This window comes from Diabrotica undecimpunctata, chromosome 9 (genome assembly GCF_040954645.1).
Source record: "Diabrotica undecimpunctata isolate CICGRU chromosome 9, icDiaUnde3, whole genome shotgun sequence".
In the NCBI taxonomy this organism is placed as follows: Eukaryota; Metazoa; Arthropoda; class Insecta; order Coleoptera; family Chrysomelidae; genus Diabrotica; species Diabrotica undecimpunctata.
Genome location: NC_092811.1, coordinates 127,477,223 through 127,492,430, shown reverse-complemented (window position 1 = coordinate 127,492,430; position 15,208 = coordinate 127,477,223). Strand labels below are relative to the sequence as shown.

Below are 15,208 nucleotides of genomic sequence, written 5' to 3'. Positions count from 1 at the left end.
GGATGGGAAAAAGAGAGAAAATCTCGTACAAAATGTCAAGCATGTAAGAGGTTTATTTGTCCTGATCATTCAAATATCTTTTCTAAAAGTTGCATTGAATAAATATATAATTTTAATTGAATATAAAGTTTTATTATATTTTTTAATAAAAAAAATGTTTTTGGTTTTTAAACATCGATAACATGAAACTACAAAAGCTTCCACGAATTAATAAAAAAAAAATTGGAATTTAATTCACAACAGGTATGAATTTTATCCACTGGGTCCACTCGTACCCATAGACAAAGAATGTAACATTTACTTCGAGAGAGTAGGAAGGTTAACAGTTCTACCATATTCCCCCACAAAAACATACACAATGATGAATGAACGAATGAACATGAATATATCCTAGAAAAGATGTCGTAAACCAAATAGACCACATCTTGATAGAAAAGCAATCAGCACCAAGTATGCTGGACGTAAAAAGTTGACAAGGTGGATGCTGTGAATCAGACCACCTACTAGTTCAAGTACAATTTAGATATAGGTTTAGCCGACAGGCAACAAAGAATCAACCAAGAAAGAAAATTGTAGATCTAAGAAAATTGAAAATACCCGAAACACAAAAAAAAATTGAAAAAAAATTAAGAGGACACTGACTGTATATAAAGAAAATAAAAAGAGATTATTAGAAGATGGTTGCAATTAAAGAACGAAAGTAAGCACATAGAATATATTTAAATAGATGAACTAGAGAAAGAAAAATGGTATTTGAAAACAACATCTTGATAGAAAAGCAGTCAGCACCAAGTATGCTGGACGTAAAAAGTTGACAAGGTGCATGCTGTGGGCCAGACCACCTACTAGTTCAAGTACAATTCGGTTATAAGTTTAGCCGATAGGCAACAGAGAATCAACCAAGAAAGAAAATAGAAAAGACCGATACACAAAAAAAAATTGAAAAAAAAATAAAGAGGAAACTGACTGTATATAAAGAAAATAAAAAACAAGCTGACTGTATATAAAGAAAATAAAAAGAGATTATTAGAAGATGATTGCAATTAAAGAACGAAAGGAAGCACATAGAATATATTTAAATAGACGAACTAGAGAAAGAAAAATGGTATTTGGAAACAAAAGACGAATAGCTGATAAACTGTGCAGACAAAAAAAGACATGGAAATAAACTCTAGAGAATAGAAAATACGAAATGCATATAAAGTTATCAAACAAGAAAGAATGATGTCGATGAGGATGCAATAAATCTCCTTGGCACTCGATCGTGGAGGAAAATGGCTACAGATCATAATGAATGAAGAGATTTGCTAAGAAAAAGCAGGTCGAAACTTAGGCTGTAGCCATAGGATGGATGTATGGAAGAAAAAAGGTAAAAATTCTAAACAGTAATTAAACCACGGCATGTTTTAACCCTATACTTAATTAAAATCGTATCCTTAAATCCTCTATAGAACACTGCTTGCTATCGTCTTAAGCAGTAGTAATGAAGGGAACAGTGAAAAATGTATAAGTGAAGTGATTTTTTGGGTTTAGAAGACTGAGACTCCGGAAGCTCTGATCAAGACTTGAAAAAGAAAGTCAAAAGCTTGGTGTACTTAAATTTGACACGGTACAACCTGTAATCCAGGTGAGTTTGATAATAATTTTTCTAATAATAATAATCATAGTTTTAGGCTGAACTGTACTTGCCGCGAAAACTTTTCCGAACATTATATTATATACAATCTTTATACATTATAATAATAAACACACAGAAACAGTTATTTCCATTGTTTTCATTCCATAATGACTGTGTTGGAGTCTATTGGTTTTGTCCAAACAACTACCACAGAATATTAAACATAAAAATATAATTAAAAACCAAAATAAATGCACTTACCATTTAAATTGAAATTGGTTTTAGGAAATCGAATTGCCCATAGCAATCATACCGCAGCTGGCCTGAAATAAAACAAAAACTTTTACAATTCATATTTATTTTTTGAAGTTAAATAGACAGGTATATAACATACAGTGTGTCCGTAAAATATGGAATAAATTCTATCTATTTCTTGTGGTCCAGGAAGAAGGAGTATTCGGGGTATTTCAGAAATAAGGTTAAAATCTCTCTATAACGATTTACTCCCAATTTCAACTTTGAAGAAACGAGATCTAGTCAAACTTTGCAAGGAAAATCTCATACCGGATGAAGTTCATCATTAATATAAAAATCTACCAACAAGTACCTCTACAAATAATGACAACCTGCCAGTACTTATTTTTGATGAGGAATCAGAAGATCCAACATCAATTCATCCTTAAAATAAGTTTTTTTGGTATATTTTGTGCTGTTGTGTTTAATTTTACAGGAATTTATTATAATTTATAATAGTAAACGAAATAATGACACTTTTCATCATTTCCTATCTAGTTACTTTGTCCCTAAGTACCAATCAGGAATATGATAGTTTGAGGTAAAATTCGTCAAGTAGGGGAGAGGGGGGCAAGTTGTTACATAATTGATTCTATTATTTATTTGGGCAATAGTAGATCTTTTATATGAAAACTAAAATCGGAATAAGGTAGTTGATACATTTACACAAATAATGTTAATTTTAATTTATTTAAAAAATCATATTTAACATTTTGTTATTATCAATTTAACTCAAATTGTAAATTGTAACAACATACCCCACTATGAGGCAAATTGTTACAGTCCATGGGGTAAGATGTTACAATAGAAAAAAAAATTCTAAAAACTTCCCACAACATTATTTAGTGGTCACAGAAAGAACCCTTGCTTAGCTACAAAAAATATTATATACATAACACAAAATGAAATAAAATAAAAAATGAAAATCTGAACAAACCTGTTTACAAGAATGTTAAACTAGTCACTATCGGACGACAGTGAATACAAATATAAAAATCATCGTCTTTTCCACAAGCAATATGTGCCCACTTTTGACACACAATGCACCGAATCCATTCTTCGTTTTTGGACTTCGAAAATGGAGCTAAACATACCAGACACGTCGATTCCTCATCCTCTTCCGAGCTTTCAGAATCTGATTTTTTGAAGGTGTTTTTGGTAATGACGGTCCGTTTCTTACATTTTTTAACAGTAGTTTTTACCTTGTTTCTTGATTCACCTGATATGTTTCTTTTGGTTGCCCCCACATTTTTTTTTCTTTGTCTTGCCTTTTCTTCCTCCTCCAAAGCTGATTTAATGGGGGTATCAGTCAAAACAGCGGAAGTTCTTTTCTTCCGACCCCCTTTGGATTTCCTTGGCATTGTTTTTGGATAAGGCTTCAACTCCTGGGGCGTTATATGAGTAGGTGAATCGACAGGTTCATTTATCGCCAAGTTAAAATCTGTGCTTGTAGAAGGTTGCTGTTGGGAAGGAGTTCTATGTGTTTCGGTGCCAATAGGTGCCGGATCTATGACTACTGTTGCGTTTATATTTTCTGTTATTGGCCTATTTGTTACCTCTGCAGGCAAGAATTCATCATCTTGAAAAATTTCTCTGTTGTATGGCCAAATTCCTGTCACACTAAATCCTTTTTGTATATTGAGAGGTGTAACAGCAAGAGGAAATGAATCTTTAAGAATGATAGGTATATCGTAAATGTTCATTACTTTACCGGGATTAGATCTTAACCATGCATCTGCAGCACTATTAAAATATCTTTTAAGTGGGCTAAATACCGTCCTGTCAAGCGGCTGCAACTTGTGTGATGTATGTGGCGGGAAACTTAAAAGAACCACTCCATTTTCTTTGCAAAAATTCAACACCGGAATAGACAAATGAGACTCATGATTATCTAATACCATCAAAACGGGTTTCTCTTTGCTACATCGTACAAACTGGACGAAATGTTTCATAAACAACAAAAAGTTATCACATGTCATCCATCCAGAGGAATGAGACGCACCTACACAACCAGGAGGTCCATTGGCTACCATAACATCTTTGAATTTCTTTCTCGGAAATATTAAAAATGGAGGTACAAAATTTCCAGTTGCGTTGACAGCTAATGCCAAGGTAACAAGTTGACCTCTTTCTCCAGATGTGATAGCACCTACCTGCTTACTTCCCCTTTTTGCAATGATTTTTGTAGGCCTTTGGACAGTTGTAAGTCCAGTTTCGTCCATATTGTACATTTCTTGGAGCTTAAATTTATATTTATCGTAAACTTCGCCGAGATTGTTAAAAAACTGTGACACATTATGACGATTAAACGCGGTAGCTCGACCCATACTAGTAGCTTCAGGTGTCCGGACTGATAAAGTTCGATGCCTCTTCAAAAATCCATATAGCCAGTCTCTGGAAGCTATTTCATTAACCTTCCAATTTTCCGGAACAGATATTTGGTTGGCTGTTGCATATTGAAATGCAAATTTTCGCAAATCAGAAGTTGTAAGACCGTAATAAATTTTAGCAGAATGCTCAGTATATTCGGCAAGTTCTTCTTCAGCATTGTTAAATATTTTTCTGACCGTAGCGTAGCCGACTAAGTTCTTGTTACTGTTTTCAGCACCTAAGTTTGATTTTCTTTTCATATAGCGGTGCAATGTCATAAAATTAACTCCATAGCGAGTAGCAGCATCCCTAATTGACAAGTGTTCTTGTAAAACCGATTGCGCCGCCCTTTCAAATTGTTCGGTTGGAATAATACCCCTTGTGGTTTTCTTGGTATACGTTCGCACCATGTTAAGCTATCTGAAAACAACCAAAACAATTTCATGATAGAAAAATTTAATAAAACCTAATCTGTGTTTCTAACATGCTTTGCGAAAATAAATGTAGGTAGGTATGCTATTCATTACAAACAAATTACTATCTACAAAATATGTCTGATCATAATATTGGATTTTTAGTGAAATCATAAATTATGGTAACCATATTGTAACCATTGTAGGTATTTCGATATATTCTTACATTAACGTGTTCGGGGCAAGTTGTTACAGTAACAACCTGGCCCCAGATTATTGTAACAACTGGCCCCACGTGTACGAAATGAGGTTAAGTCAACGTTTTTTGGTAAATATTGAGAATCAATTACTAACAATAGCATGCCAATAACGAGAAATATATACGCTTCAAAACTATATAATACACATATTTATACTACTTACCAATTTCTCACAAATAAAAACAAAAGCCACCTGACAACGGTACAGTTTTAGACCCGAAACCACATTCTAAGCAATAACACTATGATGGATGTCTGACTTGAGTATCAATATCCGTTCACAGATGACGGGTCGGTTGACCCAACTTTCCATAAAATATCGGCAATTCATAATACTTGCTGCGTTTTAAAATAATTGTGTAACAACTTGCCCGTGTAACAACTTGCCCCCCTCTCCCCTACATTTAGATTATTAATTTTAAAATTATTGAGTTCTGATCATTTCTTTTAAAACACGATAGTAAAGTAACACCTAACCTCTATAAATAATATTACTTGTATCTAGAGTAATCATAAATAAAATTATAAAGCAAAAAACGAACAAAATGTTGAATATCTCTGAATTTTAGCCATCGACTTAAAGCCTTTAATGATCTCTATTATAATAAATTCACTCTTTGATATTTTTTATTCAATTATACAACAACCATTTGCGAATATCTTATTAATTTTATTCCTTTCATCGGAAGCTTAATATTGGCATTTAATAATCTATTTTATATAAGGAATAAAACAAATGGACACGATAACGACCAATTAAATTGAGACTACGGGAACCTTTGGTTTAATAATGAAACCCAAATCAGCAGAGCATCAAAGGTGATTTCTAATATCAGCCGTAATTAGAGTGATATAATTAGAATCGTCGGTTCCCTTATTACCTACCCTTAGCATAAAATAACTAAAATTAGGGGTTGGCATAAACTTAATCTGTAGTATTAAGCGGGGTATTTCGTTTTCCTGTAATAATTGTAGATTATTCGCAGTTGCCTGCTTTAAGATGGATCTAGTAAGCCAAAATGTATACTAGCGCAAGTAATTGCTTGGCTGGGCTTATACGGTAAGTTATGTATTTGAAATTTTAATGAATATTTCACCAATAGTTGAGAACAATAATTTTAGTATCAAAATAATTATTTAATTTTTACAAATATTAAGAATAAGCGTAATAATTATTTATTTTGCTTCAATCACTTAGGGTTATTAGTATAAGAAAAATACAAAAATGATAAAGACATACATAGACTTCTTCTTCTTCTTCTTCTGGTTCCTATCCGTTTCGGATGTTGGAAATCATATTGGCAATCATGACCTTGCTCGCTGCGGCTCGAAACAGCTCCGTTGAGGTTTTCTTAAACCATGTTCTTAAATTCCGCAGCCATGATATTCTCCTTCTACCGGGTCCTCGCTTACCTTTGACTTTACCTTGTAATATAGACTGCAGCAGGGAGTAACGGTGCTGATTTTTCATAACGTGTCCCAGATATTGCAATTTTATGCGTTTGATCGTAAACACAATCTCTGGTTCCTTCTTCATTTTTTCTAGAACTTCCTTGTTCGTGATCCTTGCTGTCCATGATATTCTCAGCATTCTTCTATAAAGCCACATCTCAAATGCTTCAAGTTTTTTAATAGTGGTGTCTGTAAGCGTCCATGCCTCCGCCCCGTACAACAACACAGAGAAAACATAAGAAAACATAACATATCAAATGTCTCATTTTTGTATCTAGGGATATGTTGTGACTTTTGAAGATGGCGCTCATTTTGTTAAAGAACGTTCTTGCCTTTCCTATGCGGCACTTTATTTCCTGTACATTGCTCCACTGTTCAGTACTGTTCAGTTCTATACATAGACATATACAAAATATCAATTACATAATAATGTATACAATATACAGGGTGAGTCATGAGGAACTTTACATACTTTTACCATATGTAGAGTCCCTCAGGGAGCATATCATGTGGCCACTAAAAAATGTCAACTCCTCTTCTTTATTAATTAACAGGGTGATTTGTGTAATTGACCATTTATTTTATTTTACTGTAGTGTTTATACGGCTCATTTGATTTTTTTAATTTTTGCATGATACAGTACACTACTATCAAGCATTCGACTGGTATTAGCTAAACTAAAAAATTCCAGGACTGGCTTTGGAAAAATTAATTTAGGGATTCGTATTAAATATTACACCCTGTATAAATTTTTTTTAAAATGCAATATGTGATTTTCAAAATACATAAATAGCCAATGAAAACGACATATGCGACAATGTTGTCGCACTTTTATTAAATTTTTAGTGAACGATCAAATCTTACCAAAAATAGAACAACCATAATGAAGTATCAAATTATAAGGTATTAATTTAAACAAATGTTATAAATTTCAAACATTTTAATTAAAATGAGTTCCTACAACATAATCTAATACGTAGAAAATTAACATCTTTACTGTCACTTTGTATTATCTCTACGATAGAATCAATTGTTTTTCAATTTTAAATTTTTACTCATAGATCGTATTGGGGCATTATTTTCGATGTATGTGTTAGTTTTTGTTGATTGTAAATGATTAAAATTTTATGTCAAATAATAATACATTGCATCAACTGTACTAAATAAAAATAAATCTAAAAAAGTTTAAGATGAAGGTTGGCGTTGACCGTTTGACGTTTCTTGATATTTTATACCCATTGTTATTATTGTCATTATCAATTGTTATTTACGTGTACAAGAATACATATTTCTTCTGTCATATCTACGTTAAGTACATTGTGTTAGTTTTGGTATAGCTTTTGTTACTTTCGTTCAAAATGCCACATCAGTTTTCGACCACAGAATATGCAGACATAATATTTGTTTATGGATTCTGTAATGGAAATGGTAGAACTGCTAGTAGAGAATATCGCAGGAGATTTCCTAATCGTCGAACTCCCAGTCATCCAACATTTGGGTCAGTTTTTAATTATTTGCGAGAAAATGGCACTTTTCCTAGTGGAACAACAGAGCGACATGTAGATGAAGCGCAGGAAGATGACATTATGGACGCCGTTACTATGAACCCTACAATAAGCACTAGACAAGTAAGTCGAGAACTCAATGTTACTCAATCAAAAGTAAGTAGAGTCTTACAAAAAAATGATCTATACCCATATCACATTCAAATGGTTCAGCGACTACATGCTGGAGATGAGATCGATAGGTTGGAATTTTGTAGATGGATTAACCAACGCTATACAGGACACTATTTACAGATGAAGCCCAATTTACCAGAGACGGAATAAATAATTCACGAAATTCACATGTGTGGGCAGAAGAAAATCCCCATGCTATTCGAGAACGTCGTTCTCAGTTAAGGTTTTCGGTTAACGTGTGGATTGGTGTCATAAATAACCAATTAGTAGGTCCTCACTTTTTTGATGGTCCTTTAACAGGGCAGGTCTATTTGAACTTTCTACAAAATATTTTGCCGAATTTGCTTGCCAACGCGAACGTTGCTATCCGAGGGATGTATTTTCAGCATGATTGGGCACCCCCACACTTTTTACTGGCAGTGAGACAACATCTCAATAATGTTTATGGCAATAGGTGGATAGGACGTGCAGGTCCTATTCGTGGCCTTCAAGATCCCCTAATTTCAATCCCGTTGATTACCATATTTGGGGACGATTGAAGCAACTAGTTTACGCAGTGAATATTAATAACCGACAACAATTAATTGATAGAATTATACATTGTTGTAATACTATTAGAAACGATCCCCAGAGTATCCGTAATTCAATACGTCAATTAACAATTCGGCAACAAAAATGTGTACAGGCTGCAGGGTTCCATTTTGAAAATCTATTTTGAATTATTTTTATTTTGTTACCATTATTGTATCTTTTCCAGTTCTAATTTATGGGTTTATCATAACTATGTACATATTTTTAGTTTTTTTTTTAAATTGTTCTTCGTTATTGTTAGTAGTTACTGTTTTTTGTTGTGCAGTGACTCAGTTTATCATTTCAATTAAAATGTTTGAAATTTATAACATTTGTTTAAATTAATCACCTTATAATTTGATACTTCATTATGGTTGTTCTATTTTTGGTAAGATTCGATCGTTCACTAAAAATTTAATAAAAGTGCGACAACATTGTCGCATATGTCGTTTTCATTGGCTATTTATGTAGTTTGAAAATCACTTATTGCATTTTAAAAAAAATATGTACAAGGTGTAATATTTAATACGAATCCCTAAATAAATTTTTCCAAAGCCAGTCCTGGAATTTTTTAGTTTAGCTAATACCAGTGGAATGCTTGATAGTAGTGTACTGTATCATGCAAAAATTAAAAAAATCAAATGAGCCGTATAAACACTACAGTAAAATGAAATAAATGGTCAATTACACAAATTACCCTGTTAATTAATAAAGAAGAGGAGTTGACATTTTTTAGTGGCCACAAGATATGCTCCCTGAGGGACTCTACATATGGTAGAAGTATGTAAAGTTCCTCATGACTCACCCTGTATATTTTAATTATTGATGTATTGTATTAACTTTTATTAAAGAAGTTTATAGTTTTCAAGAATTCTATCAAGTGAGCTACGTATTTAGATTCTCCTAGAAGTTCTTTTAATGTTTTTTTAATGTGGTGATATAGTCTTTCAACTGAGTATATTAGACAGTCAATCAAAATGTGCTTCACTGTCACTTTACATTCACAAACAAAACACACTGGTCCCTCTTCTTTCTCCAACAAGTATTCATGTGTTGTAGAAGTGTGTCCTAATCTGAGACGTGTTATTAGGACTTGATGTTGTCGCTTTGAAGGCCAGAAGTTACATGGAAGGACGGAAGAGTTTATTTCTATCAATTTAGTGGTGCTTCTATTTCATTGGTTTTGCCAAACATTAAACGCGCAATTTTGATTTTAAGTAAGGTTTTAAATCTAAATGCACCGTTAGATTTTTCACTAATGCGGCTGTACTGGTTACTGCGGACCTAGCTAGACTATCTGCCTTTTCGTTACCATCTATTCCAATGTGGAAGCACTTGAAAATGGTAAAAAGTGAAAAAATAATATTAACAAGATGAAATTCATTGCAAACGGAAGAAAATATTACAAAAATTAAAGGGGGTACGTTTTTATGGCTAAAAAATGGTTTATCACTATCTCTAGCAAAACTACAAATCCTAGTGTTACAAATGACATTTAAAACTACTTTTTTTTAAATCTCTACTTTCTGACAAAGCAAAAAATATACAGTAGATCCGCTAAATCTTTGCATATTGTCATCATTAGTATTATAAAAAATAAACAAAACATGTGAGCTTAGCTTACGTCAGTTATAAAAATTAGAAAATGGCTAGTATTACAATGGATGTTTTTATACTTCTCTTTTATTTCATTTATTACATTTTGAATGCTGGGTATATATTTATGAAGGAGATTTACCACTTTTTTAAAACCTACAGGTTGTCCAATTCCATCTACAGTAAATAAATATTTAACCCCTTAACCCTACAGCGGTGGCGCCAAGTCTTTCAGACCCAAGCGTCGTATTAGACGGTATAAAAAGAGCGGGGTTTAAACTAGGAACTTCGTGCTCTTGGTACCTTACTAATATTTATTACTAAGTAGGTAACTCAAGTGACTGTTGTTTTATTTTCGTTTCTTGGAATTTATTTTACAAGTTGTGAGTAATTTTGCTGATGTTATGTATTCTATTATGTAAACATGTATTATTTTATATTTTGCTTAGTCGAATTTATTATTCTTAGCACAATGAGTTATAAAAAGGAGCAAAGTCGTCTACATCAATTGCTCGAGAAAGTAGAAACTGACACAGAACTATATTTTGATGACATTTAATCAGAGGATGAAGTAGATGACAGAGGAACATCTTTCAGATTCAGATACTGAATAAGAGGGTGATGGCGATGATTGCGAAGTGGATGTAACACCAGCAAAAGTTTTACGGATTGCTACTTTTATAGGCAAAGATGGAGCAGTCTGGAAAAAACACTGCCGGTGCAAACGGTAAAAACTCGCCAATTTAATTAAGTTTTTCACTTACCGGGTGTAAAAGCATATGACAAGAATGCCAAATCCATAATTAATTGTTGGAACTTGTTTTTTTCCGAAGATATTATAAATATTATTGTTGAAAGTACGAACAAATATATAGATCAAATGAAAGATATGAATAACAGAGCCCGTTCTGCTAAAAATACTGATGTAAGTGAAATAATAGCTTTACTAGGATTGCTCTATTTAGATGGGTGTTTGAAGAGTAATCGGTTAAGCACAGAAGAGTTGTGGGAGCGAAATGACAGCGGGGTTGAAATGTTTTGGTCAATTTGCCATGCCGCAGCAACGTTTATTATTTTTGTTAAGACATCTTATAGTTGATGATTTAGAAACTCGAGACGAAAGAAAATTGTCTGATAAACTAGCGCCTAAAAGACAACTGTTTATATATATATATATATATAGATAGAACGTTTATTGACCACTTTACATAAAGTTTGAAGTCCGTATAAAAAATACAATAAAAGATATAATAATGTAAACTTAAAATTAACTCAACCATATTGGCTAAAGTAATATACATATGTAACTATTAGCAGAAGAATTAAAATTAAAAATTTAAGATCAAAAAATCTCTAACCAAAAAAAAAAAACAAACCTAAACTGTCACATAAAAAATCTTTGAAATATGGAAGTAACAAAAATGTGCAAATAATTGAGAATATTCCCGAATCGATGACTAAATAAACTAATACATAAAACTTAGTACATTTTAATAGCAATAATACAATGTGATATGTAGATAGTAAATCGACAGTATTCTGACCAAACTGGGTACACGTTATAAAGGTGTATTGAGGTATTCTGTCTTTGAGTAAAAACAATATGTTAAAAAATGCTTTCTGATCCTATTTTTAAACAGTGGTGGAGACAGAATTTTTATTTCGTTAGGCAGATAGTTATACAAGTGAATATCAATTGAATTCTTTGTGCTCTTTGATAGTCTGAATCGTTGTGACCTAATTAAATCCCTCGATCTTGTTAGATGATCATGTAATTGGGAGTTTATAGTAAACTTATTTTTATTATCGTGAATTTCCAACAGTGTTGCATACATATAAAGCGAAGGTAGAGGCATAATACCCATGTTCAAAAATAATGGTTTACAATGATCCCTTAAATCCGCTCCAGCAAGTATCCTCACCACCTTCTTTTGTAATTTAAATATTCTGTCGGCATGACCAGAGTTGCCCCAAACAGCTATTCCATATTGTATATGACTATGAAACAATGAAAAGTAACACATTTTAAGGGTACTTTTAGGTACCAAATAAACCAGGTTACGCATTACAAATATTGTACTGGCGAGTTTAGAACTTAAGTTGTCTATATGGATGCCCCAATCTAAGTTGTCATCCATAAAAATCCCTAACAATTTGATGCTATATCCAAAAATGTGTCTTCGATCTGAACTGAAAACTATATTTTGATTTTTATCCTCGTTTAGTTTTAGTTTATTATGTGTAAACCAGTTTTTAATTTTAAGCACATCGTTTCCTATTTTGTTATTTAAATTATATTGATTCTGGTCGGTACTAATAACGGTTGTATCATCTGCAAAACATATACACCTTAAGGGGTGGGTATAATGAAATATATCGTTGAGATATAGAAGAAAAAATGTAGGTCCTAATATAAACCCTTGGGAACTCCATGTTCAACATTGTGAAAATTGGAGTAGTTATTATTTTAAAAAACGGCCTGTTTTCTGTTTATTAAATAAGATCGAAATAAATTAAGAGCATTTCCCCTTATGCCATATTTGTGCATTTTGTCTAAAAGTAAAGTGTGTGAGACACAATCAAAAGCCTTAGATAAGTCACACAATGTTAAAGACACGAAGTGACCTCTCTCTAGGCCATCAACTACTTCCCTTACAATTTCCTGAATTGCTTGAGTAGTGCTGCATTTTTTTCTGATACCATATTGATTACAATGAAGTATTTTGTACTTTTCTATGTACTCTATTAAGCGGTTATTCAAAATACTTTCAAAAATTTTACCAAGAATGGGAATAATAGAAATAGGGCGATAATTTTCAATTTCTTCTGGAGATCCTTTTTTGAGTAGCGGTAACACTTTTGTTACTTTTAATACATCGGGAAAAATTCCTTCGATAAGGCAAAGATTATAAAGTATGACCAGTTTATCAATAATAATATCCAGAGTTTCTATCACTAATTGTTTGTTTAAGAAGTAAAAATCAGTGCATTTTGAGTTTTTCAAGCTGTATAATGTATTCCTAACTTCAGTATCACTAACAGGTGTTAAAAACAACGAGTGGCAAGGGGAGTATATTCCCTCCAAAAAATTCATGGCATCGTTTTCATCTGTCTCATCTAACGAGTTCAATATATTTCCCGCTACCGAAGTAAAGTAATTATTAAACTCGTTTGATGAAATATTACATGAAGTTACTTTTTTATTTTGAGTTTTATTCCTATGATAATTGATGACTTTCCAAGAATCTCGAGATATATTATCAGATTTTAAGAAAAACTGCTCATATGCCAGTTTTTTCTTTATTGATATTGTTAATTGATAGTGTTTTTTGAATTGATTATACAGAGTGTAATCACTAGTAAGGTTAGCAGTAATTTTTATCTTCGAAAGGTTTACTCGCATTTTCCTTAGTTCATCATCAAACCAAGAAACAGGTGCCTCAAAATGAATTCTTGACTTTTTTACTGGAAAGCAAACTTCAGTTAATTTTACATGTGTCAATTATGAACTCAGCTAATTCCGTTGCTGTTATTGAATTGGTTATTAACGACCAATCCACAGATTTTAGTGATTGTTTTAACATTTGGGTCCTTTACGTGTTATATGTCTTCTGAATATCCTATCATTGTCAATTTGATCAGATTTTATTGTTAAATTCAGGAATTGAGCACAATGATCAGCAAGGCATGGGTCTATAACACCACACCCAACTATTTCATTATCTATATTTGTTAAAATATTATCTAAACAACTTGCTGATGTAGCAGTGATTCTTGTAAATTCATCAATCCTCATAGTTAAACCAAAAGAAGAAATTAGATCGGAAAAATATTTTAATTCATTTGAAGTGCCTTTGAAATCAATATTGAAATCCCCAATTATAATTGTTTGAACATAATTATTAGAACAGAATATTAATAATTTTTCAAATAGGCCTAAGAAAATTTGGAAATCTGCGTTACCTGTTCTATACACTGATACTAGAATAGTTTTTATATCTATAATTTACAAAGCACAAAATTCACCTTCATATTCACAAGATATATCATTTAAAGAAACTGGACGTGTAGATATTTTGCCATCGCAGAAAATAGCAACACCCCCATGTTCTCTACTTTTTCTACAGTAACAAGTTGATAAAAAGTATCTGTCAATTATCACTGTTGTTAATTCAGATTCTCTAAGCCAATGTTCAGAAAAGCACAAAATATTGTAAGTTTTATCTTTTAAAAAAATGTTAAGTTGATCAATTTTATTTAATAAACTTTGTGTATTTATATGAAAAATGCTTACCAAACTGGTTTGGTCAGGATTTACTACCAACTTTTGTTTATCAGAACTTATCATATCACTTTCACAAAAACAGGTGTTTCCTATATTCTTTTGCACTACCGCTGATTCTATTCGTACACTTTTATCTACATCTCTTGCGGCTTTCTGGGTGTTACGTGAAAAAAACGTTGTACGTGAGCTCCACATGGCCATATTTTAGGAGACATAGCTTCTTTAAAATTGTTATTAAAAATTGTAACTTTAAATGAACTGTAAATATCAGGATGCTTTGATTTTAGGGATTCTACCTCTACTTCGGGAAATGTAGTCTTCATAAGTTCCCTCATATTTTCCGCAGTCATATCGGGATCGACCCTGTATACATGTAGGTCTATCAACTTATGTACTCCCTTGATTTCTTTTCCATTTAATATCATTTCAGTGTTTTTTCCCACAACTAAATGCTTTCTTTTTTTCCTTCTATCTACTTCTGTCCATTCAGATTTTTCCTGGTTACTTTCACCTACGTATATGTACTCATTTAACTTTTGTTCTGTAGTTACTTGTAATCTCGCTTCTGAAACATCTTTCTTTGTAACTTCACATTTCTGGGAAGAACTGGCAACAGTGCGATTTTTGTTCGCGTTGATGGGTTGACGAACTGATTTTGTTTCGACTGAATC

General features: G+C 32.4%; 1 protein-coding gene across 2 annotated transcripts in view; it reads right to left on the bottom strand.

The window, feature by feature from the left end:
- LOC140451432 (somatostatin receptor type 2-like) overlaps window positions 1–15,208 on the bottom strand; it is a 1,059,667-nt gene that overhangs the window by 284,341 nt on the left and 760,118 nt on the right. For both annotated transcript variants that reach the window (XM_072545226.1, XM_072545227.1), the window contains exon 5: window positions 1,880–1,941. The gene's annotated coding sequence lies outside the window, so the exon portion shown is untranslated. The remainder of the gene's footprint in view (window positions 1–1,879; window positions 1,942–15,208) is intronic.